This window comes from Pteropus medius, unplaced genomic scaffold, assembly GCF_902729225.1.
Source record: "Pteropus medius unplaced genomic scaffold, Ma_sr-lr_union100, whole genome shotgun sequence".
Taxonomy (NCBI): domain Eukaryota; kingdom Metazoa; phylum Chordata; class Mammalia; order Chiroptera; family Pteropodidae; genus Pteropus; species Pteropus medius.
In genome coordinates, this window is record NW_024349801.1 from 3239767 (window position 1) to 3265751 (window position 25985).

At 47.2% G+C, this 25985-nt stretch overlaps 1 protein-coding gene and 1 pseudogene across 1 annotated transcript in view; one reads left to right on the forward strand and one right to left on the reverse strand.

Moving 5' to 3' along the window:
* JPH3 (junctophilin 3) overlaps positions 1 to 25985 on the reverse strand; it is a 93124-nt gene that overhangs the window by 56689 nt on the left and 10450 nt on the right. The gene's annotated exons all lie outside the window — the stretch shown is intronic.
* LOC120623165 (uncharacterized) lies at positions 5118 to 5236 on the forward strand (annotated as a pseudogene).

A 25985-nucleotide genomic window follows, 5' to 3' on the forward strand; every position in this document is an offset into this window, starting at 1 on the left:
TAGCAATATTCACAACAGCCAACGGAAGTGTCCATTGATGCGTGAATGGATTAACTAAATGGGGTCTATCCATACAATATTATTCAGCTCTAAAAAGGGAGGGAGGGGTGGCTAGTGGTTAGCATGTCTGCTTTACAAGCAGAAGGTCCTGGGTTTGCGCCCCAGGTGGAGTCACAGACCACGCCCTGGGTGCGCCAGGCCCCAGGTGTGAGCCGCAAGTGTGTGGGAGGAGATGCCCCACCTTCAGAGATCTAGTTCTTTAGGGGAAATGGCAACATCCACAAGTCAGGGGTGAAAGTTGGAGTGGGGGGGCGGTGATTAAAAAAAGGAGAAAAAAATAAAAAAATAAAATAAAAAGGGAAGGAATTCTGGCACATGCTACAACATGGATGAAACTTGAGGACATTATGCTGAGTGAAATAAGCCAGTCACAAAGGAACAAATACTGTATGACTCTATTTAATGAGGTGTCTAGAACAGTTAAAGTCATAAAGACAGAAAGTAGAAGGGTAATTGCTAGGGACTGGGGGTAGGCGGGAGAAACGGGGAGTTGGTGTTCCGTGGAAACAGTTTCTGTTTGAAGTGATGGAAAAGTTTTGAAAATAGAGGTGATGGTTGCATAACACTGTGAACGCAGTCAATGCCAGTGAACTGTGCTCTTAACATAAAATTTGCCATTTTATCCACTTTTATATATCTATCTATATCTTACTAGAAAAAATAAAAAGGAAAAAGAGTCAGCAAAACTGGGCTCATATTCTTGCTTTACTTATTGACTGTGTGACTTTAGGCAAGTTTCTGGACCTCTCTGACCCTCAGTTTCCTCGTTTATAATAGAAGAGTCTAAAATTCCTCATATGATAGGTTGGTGTGAGAATTAAATCACTCTAAGCATGGTGCGTGGCATGAAGTAAGCCTCAACTTACATCTGTCCTTCATGTTAATAGAGTTATTACCAGGCTTAGCAAGGGGACACTCTACCTGCTAAGGGCTTTGGGGTGAGAACGGGGGTGGAGAAGTCGGAGCAGAATCTGTCGCATCACTATTCCAACTCATTGTAACAGAGGTTGCAAACCAGAGACTCAGAGGCTAAAACTTGCCAATACACAAGTTTTGTCTCACACAGCATTTTTATAAAAAATTGGAATTGTCAACATTTCAAAATCAAGAGATTCTACATAAAAGTTCAAATCTCTTGACTCTCCTAAAAATTAAAAGCTTTGACAACCCGGGATCTTTATATTCAGTTAGCTAAAAGGACTGGAGTCTGGCCAGCTGCCTCCTCTAGGTATGCATGCCCCATCCAGTTTGCCCCACTCCCCACTACTCCCTACTGTTTTCCACTCAGGTCATCTTCATTTACATGCTCTGTACTGGAGGGAAAATCCAAACTAAATGTGGAATCCAAATATATAGTCTCAGATGATCTCAGTCACTGATGTGTCGACATTCCCTGCTGCCATCACCCCCAAGTCAGAACCGGTCTTAACTTCTCACGGGCTTTTCTGTCTCTGAGACCTCATCCACACAGCCTGTCTTTATTCAAAATCCCCACTTTTACCATTCAAATCCCACCCAACCCAACTCAGCTCACACCTCCATCTCAGCAACAGCTTAGAGCAGCGGTCCCCAACCTTTTTGGCACCAGGGACCGGTGCTCCTGTGAGAATCTAATGCCTGACGATCTGAGGTGGAGCTGAGGCGGTGACGCTAGCGCTGGGGAGCGGCTGCAAATACAGATGAAGCTTCGCTCGCTTGTGCTGCTCACCTACTGCCATGCGGCCCAGCTCATAACAGGCCACGGACCGGTACCGGTCTCCAGCCTGGGGGTTGGGGACCCCTGGCTTAGAGCACACTAACCCACAGGACTCCCCACCCAGGACCCACTGCATCGGAGACCACGTCCAAAACTACATGCACGGACTCAGGAGCGTGCCCGGGTGCTTCCAGGGTTTTGGAATGTACCTTCCCTGTTCAACCAGATCACAAGCTCCCCAGGGGAACGGGCTTCATGTTCTAGACAACTCATTCTCCACCTGACATGTGCCCAGCACTGTGAAGATGATGTGCAAATGGCCCAGAATTGGCCAGGGCCCTGAGGACAAAAATCCTGAGAGCCCTCTGCTACAGCAGAAAGCAGCCTGTCCATTTAAAAAGTGCCCCACAACCCAGGTGTTTTCTAGGAGCAGAGCCTGGCACCAGCATCCTTGTGAACCTGATTTGTTGAGGGAGAGGGCACAGGAGGAGACAGGAAATGGTAGACTCAGCTGGACACTGGCTCCAGCCCGATTGTTCACCACAGGGATCACCACAGAATTTGACTTCCATACCCCCAAAGCTGGGGCAAGGGGCTACCGGGTAAGGCAGCTAAGGCAGGAGGTAGGCCCACTGCTATCAAGAAGCTACCTGTGACTTTTGGGAAATGCCAAGCACACTCGTCCCTCCTCTCGCCCTGCCCTGACCAAGGGCTCTCCTGCTTCCGGTCACGGTGGCCTGTGCCGAGCAGTGGGCACCTTCTCCTCCAGGAGGCTGTGTACTTGCCTCCACTGCATCCCCTCCCCAAGTCAGCCAACCTAGCTGTAAATGAGGGACAGTTGTAGAGGCGCAGGCAAAGGCAGTGGCTGATTCTGTGCCACTTAGCATCCTCCTCGTGTGGCCCATGCTAGGCAGAGACCCCAAGATTTGTATCAGCCCAGGGCTGTGAGAAGGATACTAGGCTCTATAGTCTGATGGCTCTGCACCCTCCGACCTGGGCATGGAGTGGTCCTTTAAGGAAGTTGGCCCTTTAAGAAACCCAGACTGCTTCCTGGACAGAGGCCTTCCTGTGGCCCCCTCAAGCCGGGGAACAAGATGCCATTGTCGGGAGTCTCATCCCCAAAGTTCACCCCTGGCTTACTGCACCTCCTACTTGCAGATTGGGGATGGGGCTGTCATAAAACACAGGATGCAGAGTTAATCTGAGTGTCATATGAACTAATAATTTTTTCGTATGTGGGACATACTTATACTAGAAATTCAAATTTAAAACTGTGCATACCATATGTTTTTTACTGAATCTGGTCACTCCAGCTGGGACTTCCCTAGGTGGCACTCCAAGTTTCGCCAATGCAGGGGTACTAAAGATGGTAGCCCCCTCCCAAATTGAGGACCACCCTGCAAAGGAAGGAGACTAACCACCTCACCCCCAGCACCTCCACTTCCTCTCGAGGAAGGCTGGGCTTGCAGATTAGGATGAAAAGAAGTTGAAGAATGAAGGCATAATGAACGAAACAGGGTCTATCAGACAAAGGAGTATTATTCAGCCTTAAAAAGGAAGGAAATCCTGACACACACTACAACGTGGATGGGCCTTGAGGATATTATGCTCAGTGAAATAAGCCATCACAAAAGGACAAACACTGTACGATTCCATTTATATGCAGCCTCTAGAGGAGTCAAACTCTGAGACAGAAAGTAGTTTGGGAAAATGGAAAAATTCTGGAGAAGGATGGTGGTGATGGTTACACAACAACGTGAATGTACTTCATACCACTGAATTGTACACTTCGAAATGACTAAGATAGTAAATTCCATGTTATGTATATTTTGCCACAATTTAAAAAAAGAAGTGAAGGCGCTCACGGGAGCTTCACGCATGGCCCGGGGTGGGGCGCCGTGAGGCACAGGGGCTCAGAGGAGTCAGGAGTGGGGTTTGAGCCCCGACTCCACAATTTCTGGATCTGTGACCTTGGGAACATGCTTTAACTGCTCTGTGCCTCAGTTTCCTCATCTGTAAAATAGGGAAGGTGGTTGGCGCGGATAAAATGAGGTAATTGATGTAAAATGCTGGCAGGTTGTTAACACTCAGTTAACCATTATTAATCATTGTCACCAAAACTTTAAGGAGTAAATAGTACCTCATTTCTCAGGTGAGGAAACCGAGGCTCAGAGAGGGGCTGTGGCTCACCCAAAACAAACACAGCCAGAAGGTAGAAAGGGTAGGATTTGAACCCAGGGCTGTCACCTGAGGCAGAGCCTGAATCCAGGGCTCGCCATCCTCCCACACCACACCACCTCTTCCTCCCTCCCCCACTCAACGCTAATCTCAGTCTTGTACCCAGTGCTCTTCTGCCTACTCAGTCCTGGAAAGCTGCCAGGCTGGACCCACACCTCTGAATCCTGAGAGATTTGCAGGCAGGCCCCCCAAAATCTGAGCTCCTACATTTCCTCCCTCAGATAAAGAGGTGATAAAGGGGAGGTGTCAGGATGCCGGTCTCTCTGTGCCAGATCACTGAATCCACACAGCCCCACCAGCTGGATATCATCATTCCTGCCTCCCAGATCTGGGAGCACAGAGTATATCATATAAAAGATCAAAGGCAAACATTAGCATGCTCTGAGTGACACAGTGGGTGGAGCAAATGTTCCAGATTCGGGATTTGGTGTCTCTCGCACTCTCCCTGAGCTCTCGTGTCCTGTCACCCTGGCTTTCCACAAGCCACCCAACCATATTCTTGAAAAGCTCAGTGACCAGGACAAACCGCAGCCTCTCTGAGCCTCAGCTTCCATATCAGTGAAGCGAGGGCAACCACTTAGCAACTTATTCCTGAATTCTGTGACTCTGGAGATCCCCTGTGGATTAGCTGACACTGCAGAGAGTTCAAATGTGCACACAGGGTGTGCCTAGAGCCTAGGCAAGGGTGACCAGCAAGGAGAAAGAACCTGTACGGCCTCATTTAAAAATATGTACATTACTTCTTGTCCTGAACGGGTAAATCCACAGAGACAAAGCCAACTGGCAGTTGCCAGGGCTGGGGGAGGGGGAGTGACGGCATTTTCATCTCCTATGGGATGATGAAAATGGTTTGGAACTAGAGGCGGTGGTTGCACAACATTGTGAATGTGTTAGATGCCATTGAATTGTTCACTTTAAAATAATTAGTTTTACATTATGTGGATTTCATATCAATTTTTCAAAATAGATATGATTGGTAACAGAGAAATGAACGGAAGCAGAGTGAAAAAATTATACACAAGGAATTTCAAATTGCCAAAACTAGAATAAAAGAGGAGCTGATCAAGTTCTAGGGGCATTTGAAAGTACAGTCGCGGATGTGGGCTTTAAACAAACTGCTGTGATCTATGGCCATGCCACCCTGAACGAGCCCAATCCCATCTGATCTCAGAAGCTAAGCAGGTTCGGGTCTGGTTAGTACTTGGATGGGAGACCACCTAGGAAGACCAGGTGCTATAGGTATAAAAAATAAAAAAAAATAAGGGATTGTAAGGACCTTGCAATCTGTGAGGTCAACCAAGGGTTGCCTCGCCAAATCAATCAATCAATCAATCAATCAATCAATCAATCAAATAAAACAAATCCCTGTGGCTAACGGGGTCTTGTTGGGAAGGCCCACCTGGAGGTGTTGGAGCTTTGGGAGCACGGAACCTACAACTGGGGGACCTCACTTCACTTCTCAGACCTCAGTTTTATTCACCTGTGAAATGGGGATAACCATACCTACCTACCCACTAGGTTCGAATTCTGTAACATACACACATCGAGCACTAGGCATGTCGGGGGAGGCTAAGCCTTCCCTGCCCAGAGTTTGCAGTCTTGTATTTGCATTTTCGCCCATGGTGTTAACATATCCGATTTCATAACTGACGTCAATAAGAAAATGGATTTTGATATACAAAAACACTGTCCAAATCAGCTCTGCTATGACTGGCCTGGGCAGCTCTGCCGCACCCTCAGCACAGGGTGATACAGGGCAGGAGAGCATGCAGGCCAGCTTAGCGGGGAGACAACAGGAGCTCCGAGTGGACTCGGGTGAGGAAACGAACCTCTCTGAACCTCACCCGTCAACACCGACTAGAATGATACAGACAGTGGAGAAGAGCAGACGAGACGAGACCACCAGTGGGTCTCACACTTCAACAGAATCAGAATCCCCTACTAGACATGTTAAAACCCAAATTTCTGACCCAGGGGCAGGGGGGAGGCGCATGCAGCCTAGGAATCTGCATTCCTAGTGAGCTCCCAGGTGAGGCCAATGCTGTGCTTAAGGGACCCCACTCTGAGGTCCACTAGACACTCACTCCAGCACTTGGCACAGCACCTGGCTTGTGTCGTCACCGGTGTTGTCTGGTTCAGGAAACACCAGGGTCCAAACCTGAAACCCAGAGCCGCAGCCAGAGTGCAACCTGGCTAGCTTGGCCCACACTGCTCAGCCAGCTGAGATCCAGCCTGAGCCTCAGCTCCTGGCATCTTGAGTAGAGTGGACAGTCGGCTCTGCCAAGTGATACACATCTCTCTAGGGCCCTGCACATCTCACACACTTACTTACCTCCTCTGCAACCCCCACCCATCAGCTGAGCTTCTGAAGCCTTTATCACATTCCCAGAGGATCAGCCTCATGGAAAACGCAGCCTCACTATATGCCAGAGTCCAAGGCTAGAATAGCATCAACTTGGAGACGCCCAGCCAAAAGCAATGGCCTCTGGACCCCTTGTAGCAACAGGCTCTAGGCGCATGTCAGACTTGGCCATGAGGACCCCGCATTGAATGGCATCTCCCCATGAGGGTAATGGACAGCATTTACAAAGCTCTAGGCCCCTTTTTTTGCAAGTGGACTCAACACCCTGCATGCCTACCTTTCTGCCTCACCTGCAGCTGCCCTTCATACCTGGGGTGGGAGGCAGAGGCCCCTCCATCCCTGCATCCCAGCCAGGCTGGGTGGCCTAGAGCCAGCCAACTCCACCAACAATGGGCAGCGGGGCCGTCTGACCAGCGCGAGGAAGCACCAAGCGGTATTCATCAATTCTTTGGCCTCACACTTCAACTAGGACGTGGTTTTCCCAGAGTTTCTGGACACAAATGGCAGAGTGAGCTTGGTCCAGAGTTAAAAACATGGCCACAGCAATATCATAGCACAAGGGTCAACCAACCCCGGAACTCCAAGCCCGGCAGGCCTCTGAAATGACTGATGAAGAAGCTACTGCTTCCCAGCGTCACTGAAGATGAGTCTCCTGTTGCATTCGTATTAAAAAATGAGAGATAGGGAGAAAAACACATTCCCAGGCCCCAACTTTAACCTACAGAATCAGGATGGCTAGGTGATCTGTACTTGATTCTTCTTCCTCCTGAGGGCGTCCCCGGGTGTTAGGGGTGTGGTAAAGGACGACCTGGAGGCAAAGTGACTAGTCCAAGGTCACTCAGCTCCTGGGCAGCAGAGCCAGGAGAGCAGCATCATAGTGCAGGTGGACATACTATGTTCTGGAACCTTCCTTCCTTTACACCATATCCTGGACCTCTCTCCACCTTTTCTATATCATTAATAATGTTTGCAACTAGTCCAATACACAAATGTTCCCCAATCGTATAAATTACAAGCCAACCCTGTCCTGCAGGATACTTAGGTCATTCCATATTTTTGATAGCTAATCTTTGTACACAATGTTAAGTCATATCCTTTGGATAAATTCCTAGAATAAAATTGCTTGGTCAAAAGGAAGATTTTTTTTTAAAGGTTTTTGATAAATTGCCCCCAGAAAAGACTAAGTAAGAGTGACCGCATCATCTCCCAAACCAGAAAATGTCGTTTAAAAAAATCTGTTTTAGCTGGGCTATGAAGAGTTATCCATATGTTTCAGTCCTAACCCCTAGGACCTTAGAATGTAATCATATTTGGAGACAGGGTTTTTAAAGAGATGATTAAGGAAAAATGAGATAGTTGGGCAATGAGCACATGAAAAGATACTCAACATCAACTGATCACGAGAAAATGCAAATCAAATCCATACTCAGTACCACCTCACACCCACTTAGGATGGCTACTAAAACAAAACAAAACAAACAAACAAAAAACAAGAAACAACGAGTGCTGGAGAGGCTGTGGAGAAACAGGAAACTGTGTACTGTTGATGGGAATATAAAATGGTTCAGTTGCTGTGGGAAAGTCTGGCAGTTTCTCAAGAAATCAAAGAGATGTTTAATGTGATCCAGCAATTCCACTTCTGGATACATACCCAAAAGACTGAAAGCGAAGTCTCAATGAGCTATTTGCATACCATTATTCACAACAGCGAACAAGTGCAAGCAACCCAAGTGTCCATGGATAGATAAATGGATAAAGCAAATGTGTCCATCCATACAACAGTGTATTATTCAGCCTTAAAAAGGAAGTAAATTCCATTATATGCTACAACACAAATGAACTTGGGGACATTATGCTAAGGAAAATAAGCCAGATACAAAAAGACAATTACTGTATGATTCCACTTCCATGAGCTACTTAGAGTAGCACAGAGAGTAGGAAGATGGTGCCAGAGGTTAGGGGGAGGGGGAATGGGGAATTATTGTGTAATGGGTAGAGAATTTCAGTTTCACAAGATGAAAAGCTTTCTGGAGATAGAAAAAGCTTTCTGGAGATGGTGGTGATGGCTGTACAACATTATGAATATATTTAATACCAGTGAACTATACATTTAAAGATGGTTAAGATGATGAATTTCATGTTGTATATTTTACCACAATTAAAAAAAAGAGGCCATAAGGATGGGTCCTAACCCAATATATCTGATGTTCCTATAAGAAGTGACATCAGGGGCATACACACAGAGGGACAACTGTGTGAAGGTCAGCAAGAGAGTGGCCATCTGTAAGCCACAAAGAAAGGCCTCAAAAAAAAAAAAACAACCTTGCCAACACCTTTAACTGTGAGACAATAGATATCTGTTGGTTAAAGCTCCCCAGTCTGTGATATTCCGCTATGGCAGCCCTAGCACAGGATTCTCAGTCTGTAGCCAGGCGAAGTAACTATATAAATAAGAAGCATGAGTTAGGACAAACCAAGAGAAAGGATGAAAAAGCAGATTGCTGAGAACATATAAACGATACATTTTAAAAGAGTCTTCTTCCCTCCTATAGGACATAGGAAGAAAGTTTCTGGAGAAATAGAAGATTGTGCCCAAGGGACACCAGACAGAGAGGAGGGATGGGTAAGGCATGAACCAGACACAAAACTATCCTCGGTTCTAAACAGAGACCTTGCCCACTCCCCTGGCCAATCCAGCCAGTATTATTACACCTGGGCCAGGAGTGAAGGCTGCCACACACACAACTTCCAATCAGTTTTTTGGCATCTTAGTTTAATAAACAAATAGCCAAGGGTCACGAGACATTTGGAGAAAGCCTTCAACAAGGAAGAGAGAGACCAAAGTATACAAATGGGGGAAAAGAATTTGGGGGAATCATGAAAAATGCAAGGTGTGGAAAAAGACATCAAGGAAGCCAAAAATCAAGCCCTTAGATCAGATACTGCATCCACAAAAAGAATCAAATAAAATAAAAAAGGAAAAGTCAGAGAAAAAGGGCTCCCAGAAATTAAAAGTATAATGGCTAAAATAATTTTGGCAAATGAGTTGGAAGAAAAATACAAGAAAATCTTTCAAAAACTAAAACAAAAACGAGAGGTGGATAAAATAGTGAGAGTGAGAAGAATATTGAAGTCATCTATAAGTCACCTGGAAGATCCCAAATCTATATATTAGAAGTTCCAGAGATCAATGAAGGAAAATCACCAAAGGTATAAAATAGAGAAGTGTCCCAGAATTGACGAATGTGAGTGTCTAGGCTGCAGGGCCTCATAATACCCTACACAATAGAGGAAAACTGCCATACTAAAACATGGCATCGTGAAATTACAGAACTCCAATGAGCAAATATCTCAAACACCTCTAGAAAAAAAGAAAAATACACATGAAGGGCTGAGAATCGGAACAGCATGAGAGTTCTCAATAGCAACATCAAAACCTGTAAGTCAGTGGGAAACTGCTCCCCTCAATTTCTGAACAAAAATGATTTTAAATCTAGAATTCAACCAATTTATCAGTCAAGTAATAAAGCCACAAAAGCTGTATCTTCTATGCAACTTTTTCTCAGGAAGATACTACAGGATGTGCTCCACCAAAATGAGGGAGTAAACCAAGAAAGAGGAAGGCATAGGGAGATCCAATACAGGAGAAGTAAAGGGAATTTCCAGGAAGCAGAGGGGGAATTATATATATAATTTCCAGAAAGCAATAAAGGAAAATATACAAATATATTAAAAGTAAGTATATATTATTTGTAGAGAATCTGGTGGCTTTGTTTATGTGAAAAGTTGCACCGTATTTTCCTGAAATTTTGGGACGTAGAGAAAGAATTAACCAGTGACTTAAAGAAAACTATACAATTGAAAAGAATGAGGCGATTACTAATTCAAGTTGTACATAAAAAGTATATAGAATCAGACATTTAATTGGCTCAATAGTAAGCAATACTTAGTTTTTTAATAATGAAAAAAAATGACTATGGCTAAAAAAAATTGCGACATAATACTGGAATGGTTAAGGAAGGGAAGAGGGTTCTAAAGGACTGGAAATCTTCATCTACCATAGTAGAAAGTCAATAGATAATGGCTAGAAGTGACTGTGAACCAAGAAAGCAGTTAGGTTCCTATGTGTAGCAGCTTAGAAGTTAAGTTTCTGAAGACGCAGCTGGAAGAGTTCACAGCTCTAGTTCTGGGTCTCAGCAGATGGAGGGGGCCAGGGTCCTGCTGATTTTTGTTCTAAGCACTATTTTGTTTTTAGCACTAGCTGACATCTTAAACTAGGGGCACATGCTTTCTTGATAAAGAATAAGAACTTTAAAGGGGGATGGGAGGAAAGACACCTTCACAAGAAAATTCTCACCATAGTGATGTTATCCTTATTTTTCCAGCTGTGGAAACCAAAGTTCAGAGAGGATCTGTGCCTTGCGGGGGTGGGGATCTGAACTGGGGCACCCATGCAAAGTCCTGCTCCTCAGAGGACACTGGTATTGAATGCCCAGTCCATGTATTTCAACGGCTGGGGAGAAGAAGCCAGAAAGAGGGGGCAGCAGTGGCAGGTCGGTGGTCTCCTGGCAAGGGGGAGGCAGAAGGGCGAAGCTTCCCAAGGAAGGCCTCAGACACATGCAGATTCAAGGCAGGAAGTGACCGTGAGAGACCACAGTTATCTCAGGCAGATGATAGCAACTCCCTCGCTGAGAACAGCACACTACATAGGAAGCTACCCTAGGGTTGGCAGGAGTTGAGGGTCAAAGCAGACCCCAGCAGGAAGCAGCAAATACTGTCATCCTCAGCGCTGCCCAGGTGTGCCCACCTCCCCTACCCACTACCTGTGTGTGTGTGTAGGGGGGGGTCTCTAAGGCTGAGGGGGACCAGGCTTACAAGGCAGCGCCAACCAGCACCTAAGTGGCACCTGGCACACCAATTCCAGGTTAGCATCTTGGGGTTGACCCCCTCGCCACGCTCCACATCTTTCATCACAGGAAGGGCTTTAAAAACAAAACAAAACAAAACTCTTTTTCTTTTATAAAAGAATAGACTACTTTTTAGAGTTTTAGGGTTACAAAAAATTGAGCGGAAAGTACCAAGATTCCCCATAGTTGACCCCTTACCGCCCGATACACACGTGCTTCTGTTTCCTTGTATTAGTGCAGTGCACTTGTTACCACCGATGAGCCAACACACGTTATTAACTACAAGCCACAGTTTACATCAGGGTCACTCCTGGTGTCACACATTCTACGCATTTGGACAAGTATATGATGACATGGATCCACCATTACGGTATCATACAGAATAGCTTCACTGCCCTAAAAATCCTCCGTGCTCCACCTATGCACCCCTCCTTCCCCCCAACCTCTGGCAACCACTGATCTTTTCATTGTCTCCACACTGTTGCCTTTTCCAGGATGTCGGAGTCACAATCATTCGGGAAGTAGCCTTCTCAGACTGACCGCCTTGAGTTAGCAACACGCATCAAAGGTTCCTCCACATCTTTCTGGGGACACGGACGGTGGTTTGTTCATCCATTCATGTACTGAAGGGCATCTTTGTTACTTCCAGATTTGGGTGGTTATGAATAAAGGGAGAATCTTTTTCACATCAGAGGGGAAAAAAATGGGCCTAATTTCAGAATAAAGAATACTGTTTCAAATCAAACATATTTATCTTTAAAACCTCCATGCATTGGTGGCCTTCTCGGTTTGGAGGCACCTGGAAACCTCCTGGGTGGCCCGGTCAGCAGACACGGCTGCCTCGTCTGGAGGGCACCATCGGCTGACATTTGCTGAATGTGGGGTGCCAGTGCTGCCACTTTACACGGGGGCTCCGAGAGGAAAGGTGACTTGTCCAAGGCCACGAGGTGACTTGTCCAAGTGGAGGAGATCGGACCCTCTCCACTTGGCTATTCCAGAGCTCAAAGTGGCCTCTGGGAGTCAGCCTCTGACTCCTCCTCGTCCCCATCTTAGGGGAGGCCCTTACCCGGTGCTGTTGGCTAGTCAGTGCTAGTCCAGGATAAGTCTGAGAAGAAGTGGCTTGTCTGTAGACCGCAGTCAAGTGTCCCCTCTTCTGGGAGTGTGGCAGCCCTGTATTGTTCTCTCTGAGCCACACTCCCTGGAGTGACTAATTCTACTTACCTCATCACCCCGACCTCACCAGGGAGCCTCACTCATCTGCCAGGAGGAACGACACACCCAGGACTGCTGACTGATTAGTGTATCTGTGCCATGCTAAGGGCTTCTGTAGGCCATTCACAGAGTTCTCACAATAACCCATGAGGGGGACATTATTACATCATTCTACCCATTTTACAGATGCAGACAGAGGCACAGTGAAGTTAAGTCACTTGCCCAAAGTTGTGATGTTGAGGAAGCTGCTGAGCTAGGACCCCGGTCAAGTGCGTCTGATTCCCAAGTCCATATCCAGACAATTGTTCTCTACTGCTCCCTGCAAATAGGGAGGGGTGACGTCAACATCCTGGAAAGCAGACTCCAGCTCCGATCTCACCACACCTCCACCAGCCCGGTGCTGCCCCTGTCCGCGTGCACACAGGCTCGCTCACACAGGATGGCAGGGAGGCCCGTGGCAGGAAAACTCGTTTGGAATGAAGGACCCCCCGAGATGGTGGTTCCACGCCCAGCACTGGGAGCTGGTAACCAGGCAAGGGGAGGATGCTGGGTTTCGCTTGGAGGAGGCCTGCTGCTTCTTCTAACCCCCCTGATGTCACGCCCTGTCTTCTCCCCACAGTGAACGGTTCAGATGTGTGGACTGAGGAGACCTGGGTGCTCCTTCCGCCAGCTTCCAAGTTTCAGCCCCATGTCTTCAGTAAGCAAGGACCACCCTTGTCCCCCCAACCCCAGATTCCTCCATCCCGTTTCCCCTCCCCGATTCTCCCTTTGGTAGTGAACAGGGGAGGCAGGAAACAGAACCACAGCACAGAGAGGATGCTACTCTGTATCCTGCCAACAGGGGACACCTTCCCTGGACCTACCTTCCCCTCTCTGGTCACCCAGTGGGCACCGAGGCTCATCAGTTATCTGAGGTGGGGGCAACAGGGAGCATGGGACAGGAGTGGGAAGAGGAAGTGAGGGAGCCCCTCTCACAGGAGAGGGCCCTTTACCAGAGTGGTCAGAAGTCAGGCAGATCTGGGTTCAAATCCTGGCCTTGTGACCCAGACAGACTTTCTCACTTAGCTCTGAGCCTCAATTTCCCCATCTGCAAAATGAGGATAAAAATTATTTCCATCTGAGCTATAAGAGGAGCACAGTGAAGGGACAGAGCCAGGAGCTAGAGCCAGGCTGACAACAGCAGTGAAAGCTTGCACAACTGACCTAACTTCACCATGCCTCAGTCTCCCCTTCTGTGAAATGAGGACAATGACAATATCCACCCCACTGGCTTTGCGAGGAATAAATGATTCATATTTGCAAAGCACTTTAGGATGGTGCCGCACTTGGCAACCACTGTGTGTTTAAACACATCAGGAGGTAATCAGTGTCACCCCAATTAAAAAAATAACAAAAATAAATACACCAGGAGGCCTCGGTGCTCTGATAAGTGAACAGGCACAGAGGGAGGCACCTGGACGGCCCCCAGTAAATAGTGGTGTCTGTTGCTACTCTATGCTGTGGTTCTCCTGGCAGGTAGCATCAGAATCACCTGGGAACTTGTGAAATGTTGATTCTCTGGCTCACCCCAGACCCACTGAAACTCCAGGGGTGGGCACACGACCGGAAATGTAACATGCCCTCCAGGTGACCCCGATGCCACTCAAGGATCCAGGTACTCCCATTAGAATCACCTGGGGAACTTTGGCAAAGAATCACTGACGCTGATCTGCCCAGAGTCACAGATTCAACGGGTCGGGGTAAGGCCCAGGCAGCAGAGGGTTTTAAAACCTCCCAGGTGATTCTTATTTTAGAACCAACAATCATTTTCTCTTTCACATTGTTTTTTGAAGACCAATGATCCTGTGGCTGAAAATCTGCCTGTGGGTCCAGCGTCCACCTTCTCTTCGCACAGCGGCCTCTACCTCATACTCTCCCAGGAAGCCTTACCCTCACCAGCCCTCTCATCTCCCTGTGGCTGGGGGTCCAGCCTTTGGCCCCAAGACCTGCATTCAGGTGGAGGATTTATGATACGACTTATGAGCCATCATCACAGGAAAAAATACACATCCACTCGGAAACATACAGAGTGGCTCCAAACTTCCCCAAGGCTATCTCTGGCCCCCAGTGAGACCTCCGCAGGCCTCAGTGTAGGCATTGCTGGGCCAGACAACCCCACAGAGCAGGGGGAGGGCCGAGGCCTCTGTGTGAGGCCCCTGTTCCAAAGGGGCCGGCAGAGAAAGCGAGGAGTAAGGGCAGGACACTGCTAGACCCTTTGGGTTCAAGCCCAGCCCCACATTAACTGTGAGGCCGGGTGACTGACTTACCCTCAGTTGCACACCTGTAAATGGTGATGATAATGGTTCCTAACCTGCAGCGCTGTAACGAGACTGTGATTGGACCTAAGAACCTGGAGCGGCTCCCCAAGAGCGAGTGCCGTATCCCCCATGTGCACTTTTATCTTCGTGGAGGCTCTCAGGTGCCTGTTACAGCCCCGTAGAGGTCTCCCCTGGTGCCTGTCATTGCCTCATGGAGGTCCCCCAGAATCTGTCCTCTCTGAGAAGAATGAGAGAATGCTTGGGGCCAGCTTGTCCTGTAACATCACAATGACCTCTGATGTAGAGAGCTCCATCACTGGTCACTGCGCAGCTGTGAGCTTCTTCAAGACCCCTCGCTCCGCCCCGCTCCCAGCCTCAGCTTCTCGCAGCATGGGGATAACACCCCTTACTCTAAATGCCTATTTATTCTTCTAACCAGTATCTAATTACCCACCGTGTGCCAGGGACTGAAAATATACAGAGAACACGAGCTGCTTAGATTTGAGATTTAGAGAAACAGAGAGACATTCTGTGACCACCACCACTATAAAGCAGGGCTTGGGGTGGAGGGCGAAGGGGCAGGAATGTGGTTGGAACCCCCTGCATAGGTGACATGGAGTGATTCCCATGCCAGCAGATCGTATGCTCCATAAATCAATGCTGTCTCCATCCCATTAGGATTTTCTCCAAGCACGGACTTCACCACAACCGGGAATAAACCCCTAGGCGGGACCCGTAAGGACTTCTCAGCTTCCAGAAGTCTCTTTTCTAGAAAGAAGCTGAATGGGAATGTCAAATAGTGCAGACACTTTAAGAAACAGTCTGGCAGTTTCTCAAACAATTAAACCTAGCGTAACCATATGACCCAGCAAATCCATTCCAGGTGTGTCTACCCAAGAGATAATGAAAACACATCCCACACAAAAACGTGTACTCAAGTGTTCTCAGCAGCATTACCATAAAAGCCAAAAGATGGAAACAACCCAACGTCCATCACTGGATGACTGGATAAACCAAATGTGGTCTCTCCATACACTGGAATATTGTTCAGTCTTAAAAAGGAATGACGCACTGACATATCACATGTGGACGAACCTCAGAAACATTACGGTGAGTGAAAGAAGCCAGTCACAAAAGGCTACATATTATATGATTCCGTTTGTATGAATGGTAAATCCACAGAGATAGAAAGCAGATTAGTGGTCGCCATGGGCTGGGGGAGGGGAGATAAGGAAATGACAGCTAGGTACAGGGTTTCTTTGTGAGGTGATAAAAATGTTCTAATGCACAACTCTGTGAATACGCTAGAGATCATTGGATTGTACACTTTAAATGGGTAGATTGTATGCTATGTGAATTGTATCTCAATAAAACTATTAAAAATAAGGCCATGCATTAGTGGAGCAAAGGGTGACCCTGGCGTGAGGCAGCTCCAGCCTTCCTTTGTCCTGGGGTGGGGGTGGGGGAGGTTACTGAGGTTTCTGTCTCCTCCTGGCACAGTCACAGCTGCCCTGTTCATCCTCCACTTCCTGTGAATGCCAAAAGCCTGTGTTTAGTGACAACAGCACCCGTACCCCTTGCCCAGGCCCCTCGGGGCCCCTCTCACAGAATGAGGATTTCCCAGAAAGCTTGCTCAGCAGACGAGGGGGCCCCCCTTAGCTAGAGTGTGTTTCCAAGCTGTGCCCCAAACCTCTACAGGACACCCCCAAAATCTGCCCAGAGGACCCCAGGGGCCTATTCAGCAGAGAAGGCTGGGGTCAGGACTCGCCACAGGACATAGAGGCGGAACATCCAATTTCGAAGGTGACATTTGCTCCCGAGGGTAAGAATGGTACAGGGACCCCCAACCTGAGCCCATGGGTACAGTCAGGGGATCCTGCGGAGAGAAATCAATCCTTATTTTCACTAACCCCTACATGAGACATAGATAGGCGCCAAACCACAGTGGTGTTCGGCAAACCTGTGATTTTTGTCACCGATAGAAACGGCACGTCACATGAGAGTGGCTGCCAACGTGCTGGGGTGGTATTACGCTCAGGCCTGCCCTGGCTGGAGCAGGGCTGGAGAGCTCAGGAAGGACCTCACACCCACCCTGCCAGATGCCAGAGCGGCCAGCCAAGGGTGGATGGGGCCAAGGACACACAGCCCCATGCCTACCTCCACAGCCCCGAAGATGCCACTCCAAGCTTGTGCTGGCCTGGGGGAAGGACACTCAGTACCGTGCCTTCATGCCCCAAGACACTGCTGCCCAGAGCAGGGGGAACACTGAGGGCTATTTGAGTTAGAGACCTTGACCTTTTCTGGGGTCTCCTTACCCTCCATCCCACATAGCATCCTTCAGGTCCCAGCCTCAGGGAACCTGGCCAGACCCCACCCCAGTCACACTGGCTCAGGGACAGAGCACTCCTTCCAAGCACCTATCACAATCCAGGTTACACAGGCAGGAAGGGCCGGGGGCCCCAGGATGACAGGTCCTTGAGGGAGGGGCTGTGTCTGTGCCCCTGCTGAACCCCAAGGGTGCCAGCACCCAGGTGGTCATGGTCCCCACTGTCAGTGTGAGACCATTGCCCAGAGTCAGTGGTGCCCATTCTCACCACCTCTCCCTGTCCTGTCACCTCAAACTCAGGCCAAGGAGGAGAGAGGAGAATGGGTGGGTATCCCGGAAACTTCCCTCAGCCATCACCAAGAGTTCTTGGGGACACAAGAGGAACAGGAAATGCCAAGGAAACCAGAAGAGTGGCTCCAGGGGCAGAAGACAGGGCCGGGTTTGATGGTGTGATGGCCTGAGGTGTTCCCACCTCCTCCTCGAAAGGACCCCTGACACCTGGGCACTGTCCTGGCTCCCAGTGAGGCTAGGCATAAAAACCAACCTCAGACAGGGTCACCCGAGACCACAATAAAGAGAGAGGAAACACGTCACACACAGCAGCAAAATGCTCCTCTCTCGGCTACAGGGACAGCTGCTTCTTTCCCCATTTCAGCTTCATCCCAGTGCTGCTCCCCACCTCACAGGTGAGACTGAGTAGATCGCCATCAGAGAATTGCCCCCCTTCCCGATGGCACCCTATTGAGAATGAACCCTGCTCCCTCAGCCCCTCCCCCAACACCGGGCTAACAAACACCCTCTCGTTCTGCATTGGTGGGGAGGGTCCGCCCTGGCTGCCAGGAGAAGTAAACTTGGCTGTTCCATGGCAGGCGCGCTCCTGGGGGTCTCGGGAGGGCTTTGGCACCCCTGAGGGAACTCTGGGTGTCTCCACAGGATTCCTCCCCTCTGGCTGCCGAGGGTGGAAGGGAACACCTGGAGGCAGGGGGCTGCTGCTTCCTGAGGCTCAGAGGCGCCCAGCGCTTAGCCCATCGCCTCTGACTCACGCAAGCTCAAATCACCCCAGACAACCCCCACCCCAGCTTGCCTTGAAGGCAGAGCTGTAGAACACTCCCCCGAAATCCCCCACGCGCCAGGGACCCAGTTTCTGTTTCGCGTTCCTCGCAGTCCCAATGGGCTGGCGCAGGACTGGAAACTGACGCAGGGTGCCCGCCCCAGGGCGTCGGAACAGCTGGGCTCCGCGCTGGGGACGGCGTGGCCCGAGGGCGATGCGCCTCCTCGGTGCAATAGGACGCCCTGCTGCAGAGGTTGCCACGGGCACTCAGTGCAGGACTCTGCTACCGTGGGAACAAGCAAGAAATGGCAGCTTAAAAACAGGCTTGGGTAAGAAATCATCTGAGTCCCTGACAGCAAGGAGCAATTCATTCTCCCTCTCTCTCCACTTCTCTCCTCCCTCTCCCTCCCAGCTTCCCCCTCTTCACAGCCCACCCCATCTCACTGTCTCTTCCTTCCTGCTCTCTTCTCCTTAGCTCTCTCTTCCCCTTCCTCCCTTTTCTCCTCCCTCTCTCCCTCACTCCCTCCCTTCCATCTCCCCCTCTCCCTCTGTCTCTCTCTTTTCTCTCTTGCTTAACTCCCTCCCTCCCTCTGTCTCTCCACTGACTTCCTCCCCTGGTTTGCACATTCCTGCCCTTTCCTCCACCTGCTCCAGCCTCTAGCTAACAGGACACTGTTGTCTATGAACACCCCATGGGCATAGTCAACACCGCCGCCTGCAGCCCGAGAAAACCCAGACCTCTGCTATAGTTCTGCCACATGCTCTTGAGGATCCACAGTTAATTTCTTCCCGATTGGGCCCTGCACTACAGACACAGCCACAAGAAGCGTGCGTCCCCACTCTATCCATGGGATGCTGGAGCTGAGGGGAACTCCCAGCAGGCTGTGGGCCGGAACCTTCATTCTGTGGATTTACCTCCTATCTTGTCACCTCCTAACAATCGGGTCAGTTCTGTGCAGACCCGTAGCCTCCACTGCCTTGGAGGATCTGACTTCCAGTCACGGTCCCTTGTGTTCTGGCACAGCCAAAGCCATGCTGGTTCCCATGGCTCCCAGGCGGCCTTGCTTCCTCTGCCTCTAGGTGCTTAAAAATGCTTCTCCTGGAGCCCCTATCATGGCCCCCAGCCTCAGGTCCCCATGGAAAAGTCACTCCTCCAGAGGCTTTCTCAGACATCCCCAGATGCCCACCCAGTCTCCCTGGTAGCCTGGCCCAGCTCTCCAATCCCATTAGAATTAAATGGGAAGCTATGTTCCCCACAAACAGCCCTGAGGCTATTTGTTCACTGCTGTCCCTGGAACCAGCTCATCGCATGGCACATAGTCAGTACTCAATATACATTGGCCCCAACTTCCCCACAGACACCATGGTTGCTCTCTCCCTGCTGGTAAAATAGATCTCAAATGCAGCCCATCAAAACATCTGTGGTGAGAACTGGACAGGATCACCTGACTGCTCAGCCAGTGGGCAGTGGTCCCGGTGCCATCAAGTTGACACTTCCCGACCACCTACTGTGTGCTTGGCACCATACTAAGTAATCTAGGGCCAAGAGAAAGGTACCCACAGTTTACTTCAAGGAACTCATCATTCAATGGGGGAGACAGCATGCACACAGGCATTGTGATGGGGGGTCAGGGGTCAGGACCTGAGTCTAAGTCACTGCAGGATCTACAATATACATTAAAAAAAAAAAAACCCCAATTCAATGATAAAAAGACAAATAACCAATTAAAATATGCAAGGATTCGAACAGACATTTCTCCAAAGACATACAAATGGCCAATAAGCACAAGAAAAGACACTCAACATCATCATTTATTAGGGAAATGCAAATTGAAACCACAGTGAGATACCACTTCACACCCACCAGGATAGCCATAATCAAAAAGACACAAATCTTCCAAGACTGAAAAAAAAAAAAGAAACAGAAAATCTGAACCAACCAATTAATACTAATGAAATCAAATCAGTACTCAAAAAACTCCCAGCTAATAAAAGTCCTGGACTGAATGATTTCACAGGTGAATTCTACCAAACATTCAAAGAAGAATTAACCTATTCTTCTCAAACTACTCCAAAAAATTCAAGAGAAGGGAAGACTCCCAAGCTCATTTTACGAGGCCACTATTAACCCAATTTCCAAACAAAGACATTACAAAAGAAGAAAAGTTAGGTTGATATCCCTAATGAACATAGATGCAAAAATCCTCAACAAAATGTTAGGAAACTGAATTCAGCAGTACATTAAAAAGATCATACACCATGATCAAGTTGGATTTATTCCTGGGATGCAAGGTTGGTTCAAGGTCCACAATTCATTTAATGTGATACACCACATAAACAAATCGAAAGTTGAAAATCATATGATCATTTCAATAGATGCAGAAAAAGCATTTGAAAAAATCCAGCACTCATTTATAATTAAAAAAAAAAAAAACAACCTCTCAGCAAAGCGAGAATAGAGGGAACATAACTCAACATATATGACAAATGCACCATGAACATCATAGTCAATGGGGAAAAGCTAAGAGCGTTTTCCTTATGATCAAGAACTGGATGAAAATGTCAACTTTCACCACTTTTATTCAACACAGTATTGGAAGTCCTAGCCACAGCAATCAGACAAGAAAAAGATACAAAAGGCAACCAAATTGGAAAGGAAGATGTAAAACTGTCATTATTTGCGGTTGACAGTATACTATATACAGAGAACCCTAAAGCTTCCACCGAAAAACTATTAGAATCGATAAATTCAATAAGTAGCAGGATACAAAATTAATATTAAAAAGCAGTAGCATTTTTATACACCAATGATGAACTATCAGAAAGAGAAATTAAGAATACAACTCTATTTATAATCGCATCAAAAAATACCTAGGAATAAATTTAACCAAGGAGGTAAAAGACTTGTGCTTGGAAAATTATGTTATTGAAGAAAGAAACTTAAAAAGATACAAATAAATGGAAGCATATACCATGCTCATGGATAGGAAGAATTAATATCCTTAAAATGTCCGATTCTTCCCAAAGCAATCTAATCAATGCAATCCATATCAAAATACCAATGGCATTTTTCACAGAACTAGAACAAATAATCCTAAAAATTTATGTGGAAACAAAGAAGACTCCAAATAGCTACAGCAATATTGAGAAAGAACAACAAATTTGGAGGTATCACACTGTCTGATATCGACCTATACTACAAGGCGATAGTAATCAAAAGAGCATGATACTGGCATAAAAACAGACACATAGATGAATGGAACAGAGAGCCCAGAAATAAACCCACGCCTGTATGGTCATTTAACCTATGAAAAAAGAGGCAAGAATATACAATGGGGTAAAGATAGTCTCTTCAATAAATGGTGTTAGGAAGACTGAACAGATACATGCAAAAAAATAAAACTGAACTACCTTCTTACATTATATACAAGAATAAACTCAAAATGGATTAAAGATTTAAATGTAAGACTCAAAATCATAAAATTAGAAGAAAACATAAGCAGTAAACTTCCCGACATTGCTCTTAGTAATATTTTTTTCTGATATACCTCCTCAGGCAAGGGAAATAAAAAAAAAATAGACAAATAGGACTACATCAAACTAAAAAGGTTTTGCAGAGCAAAGGAATCAGTAACAAAATGAAAAGACAATCTACTGAATAGGAGAAGATATTCACCAATGATACATTTGATAAGGGCTTAATAACCAAAATTTATAAAAAAATTCATACAACTCAACACACACACACACACACACACACACACACACACACACACAATCCAATTAAAAAATGGGCAGAGGACCTGAATTTCTCTAGAAAGGGCATACAGATGGCCAATAGAATATGAAAAGATGCTCAATGCTACTAATCATCAGAGAAATGCAAATTAAAAGCACAATGAGCTATCACCTCATACCTGTCAAAATGGCTATCATCAATAAATCAACAAACAACAAATGCTGGCAAGGATGTGTAGAAAAGGGAACCCTTGCGCACTGTTGATGGGATTGCAAAGTGGTACAGCCACTATGGAAAATAGTTTGGAGGTTCCTCAAAAAAATTAAAAATAGAACTATCTTATGACCCAGCAATTCCACTTCTGGGTATTTATTCAAAGAAATCCAAAACACTAATTCAAAAAGATATGTGCGTCTCTATGTTCACTGCAGCACTATTTATAATAGCCAAGATATGGAAGCAACCTAAGTGCCCATCAATTGACGACTGGCTAAAGAAGTGGGACATATATACAATGGAATATTACTCAGCCATAAAAAGAATGAAATCTTACCATTTATAACAACATGGATGGACCTAGAGAGTATCATGCTAAGTGCAATACGTCAGACAGAGAAAGACAAATATCATATGATCTCACTTATATGTGGAATCTAAAGAACAAAACAGATGAATAATCAACACAGAATCAGACACGTATATACAGAGAATAAACTTATGGTTGCCAGATGGAAGGGAGATTGGTCAAACTGGGTGAAAAAGATGAAGGGATTAAGGAGTACAAATTGGCAGTTACAAAATAGTCATAGGGATGTAAAGCACAGCATAGGGAATACAGTCAATAGTATGATAATAACTATGTATAGTGCCAGGTGGGAAGAAGACTAATCGGGGGGATGGCTTCATAAATTATATAAATGTCTAATCACTATGTTGTACCCCTGAAGCTAATATAAAATAAGATCGAATGTCAACTCGAATTGAAAAATAAAAATTAAAACTAAGACACATAATAACAGATCTTATCAAGGTTGTGGATTAACTGGAACACTCGACCGCTATTGATGGGAATGTAAACTGGTGAAGCTGCCCTGGAAAACAGTCTGGCAGTTCCTCAGAAGGTGAAACATGACCCAGCAATTCCATTCATAGGTATCTACCCAAGAGAATGCAAACCACTTATCCACACAAAACGTACACAAGAATGTTCAAAGCAGCACTATTCACAACAGCCAAAAGATGGAACCAACCTAAATGTCCATCAACTGATGGATGGATAAGGAAAAGGTGTTCCATCCACACAACGTAATGTTATTCAGTCTTAAAAAGAAGTGACATTCTGATACATGTGACTTGGATAAACCTTGAGAACATTATGTTAAATGAAAGAAGTGTTCACAAAAGGCTGTATATTGTATGATTCCAAGTATCTGAAATATCCAGAGTAGGCAAATTCATAGAGACAGATAGTAAATTAGTGGCTGTCAAGGGTTGGGGGAGGTGACTGCAATGGGGAACGAATGCTTAATGCACCTGGGGTTTCTTTTGGGGGTGATAAAAATGTTCTAAAATTAGGTTGTGGTGACAAGATGCACAACCTTATAAACATACTAAAAGCCATTGCATTGTCCACTTTAAAGGGTGAATTTTATGGTATGTAAATTATATTTCAGTAAAGATGTTACCAAAAAATGTCACCACGATACCGAATTTGATTTTTGTCAGGCTGCAGGCTTGATACGGTACAACCTCTAGGATATAATAAGGCAAAGTGGGAAAAAATGTGGGCTCTAATTTGCTAGTGGTGTTTTCAAAAAGGTTTACAATAAAATGACAACAACGACAGTAATAATAGCTTATTTATGGAGCACCTGCATGCGCCAGGCATATGCTCGAAAACTTTCGCCTGGTCTCACACTCGACCTTCAGGATGGCTCCATACAGGCTTGTAACCAAGGAACTGGGATCTGAACTCAGGTCGACGCCATGTGATTCTGTGGCTTCTGGAACATCACTCTAACTTCCCACTCCTTGGTTTCCTCATCTGTAAATGGGCACAATACTGTATAGACCTCATGGGGTGGTAGGGCAGTAAGATGACCTAGTGGATGAAAACGGCCATGTGGCCAAGACGAGCGAGCATTGTGTCCCTGTCCCATCTCTGCTCCTACTGTCCCCTCACCTCCCACCAGATGCATCCACCCCCTTGGCTTGACTACATCCTTCACCTCACATCAAGCTTGAGTCAGCCATGCCTCTCCTCCCTCCCCTGCCCAATTCTGAGTCTTAGGTGTGGGCCCACCCTCCAGTGATGCTCCCCGCCTCCCACCCCCATCAATACCACCTCAGAGCAGGATGATGCCCGCATTTAGATCGAGACTCCCTATCCCCACTGCACCCTCCTCCTCATCTGGCTTCATGCAGCTTCTCACACTGAACACATTCTAAATGCAACTCTTGGCTCCCACACCCACTCCTCCCCCAGGGTCCCCGCCTCTGTCTTAAATGGGAGCTGTCTGTCCTGGATTCTGCCCTCCTGCTCAGCCCACCTCCAAGCTCTTAGGGTTCTGGTACTCCCCAACCCACTGCCTCCACCCAGATACAGGCCATCATCCCCTCTCCCCTGGACACCTGCACTCCCTCCCAGGGCCTCTCAGCTTCCATCTCCTTCTCCACCCAGCAGCCAGGATGATTATCTAAAAACAGCCATACAGGACCCAGCAAGCGCACTCCTAGGCATTCACCCCAGAGAAATGAAGGTTTATGCTCACATAAAAACTCCTACATGAAAATCTGTAGCAACCGTATTCATAATAACCCCAAAGGGGAAATACCCCAGATGCAGCCTCGCCTGGTGACTGGTTATACACACGGTGGTTCATCCCACCCACATCATGGAATACTAGGCAACAGTAAAAATGAATGAGCTATTGATACAATGATCACCTGGATGAACCTCCAGAGAATTACAGTGAGTGAAAAAGGCCAAATCTCAAAGATTACATAGCATGTGATTCCATTTATAAGACATTCTCGAAATAATAAAATGATAGAAATGGAGATCATATCCGTGGTGGTCAGGGGTTGAGGAGATATATAGGGGTGAGAGGGAAACAGGCATGGGTATCAGAGGATGACTATCAAAGGGGATCCTTGTGGTGACAGCATGTTCTGTATCTGACTGTACCAATGTCAACATCCTGACTATGACATCGTACTAGAATTTTGCAAAATGTTACCGTTGAGGGAAGCTGGGTGGAGGGTACAGGGGATCTCTGTATTATTTCTCACAACTGCATGTGAATCCACAATCATCTCAAAATAAAAAGTTTAATTACAAAAACAAAAACACCCTGTAGTGCTGCTGCCCTGCTTAAATTGTTCAGTGCCCTTCCCTGGCCTCCAGATAAAATCCAAAGTCAATCCCGGGCCTGGAAGATCTCTATGCTCAGACCCCCTCCCCTCTCCCTGGTCACTGTGCTGCAGCCACATGCCTCTTCCTTTGGTTCTTGGAACGAGCCAGGCTTGTTCTGGCTCCTGAGCCTTTGCACAAGCTGTTCTCCCTTCCTGCATGCTCTTTCTCCACGCTCCACATGACCGGACGCCTCGTATCCTCCAGCCCTCCATTGATCTCTCATTTATTCATTATCCAGCCATGACTTCTGAAGTTCCCCCTGCCACAGGCGCTGTGGCTTCACCAGGGCCACAGTGAGGAACCCCACAGACTTGGTCTCTGCCCTCTCAGAGCTTCCAGTCCGAGGGGAAGAGACAGCACAGAAGCCACTAACTCTAGTACAGGAGCACGATAATGGAGGGACCAGAGGCACTGCAAAGGCCAGAGAAGGGGCACCCCACACCCAGCAAACCCACGCATCACCCACGCCACCCTCGCCAAAGCACATTTCAACTATTGCTTTCCGTCCCCGACCCCCCACCCCGAGCTAACCACAAGTACCCAGGCCTCTGAACTCACCAGTGAGCAACCGAATGGCCGGGGGTGAGGCCACAGAAAGGTTATGCACAAAAGTTAGCTGAGTATAGTCCCAAGGTGGGCAGTGGAGTGCCAGCTCATGACTCCTGGCTTTGCTTCTACAACC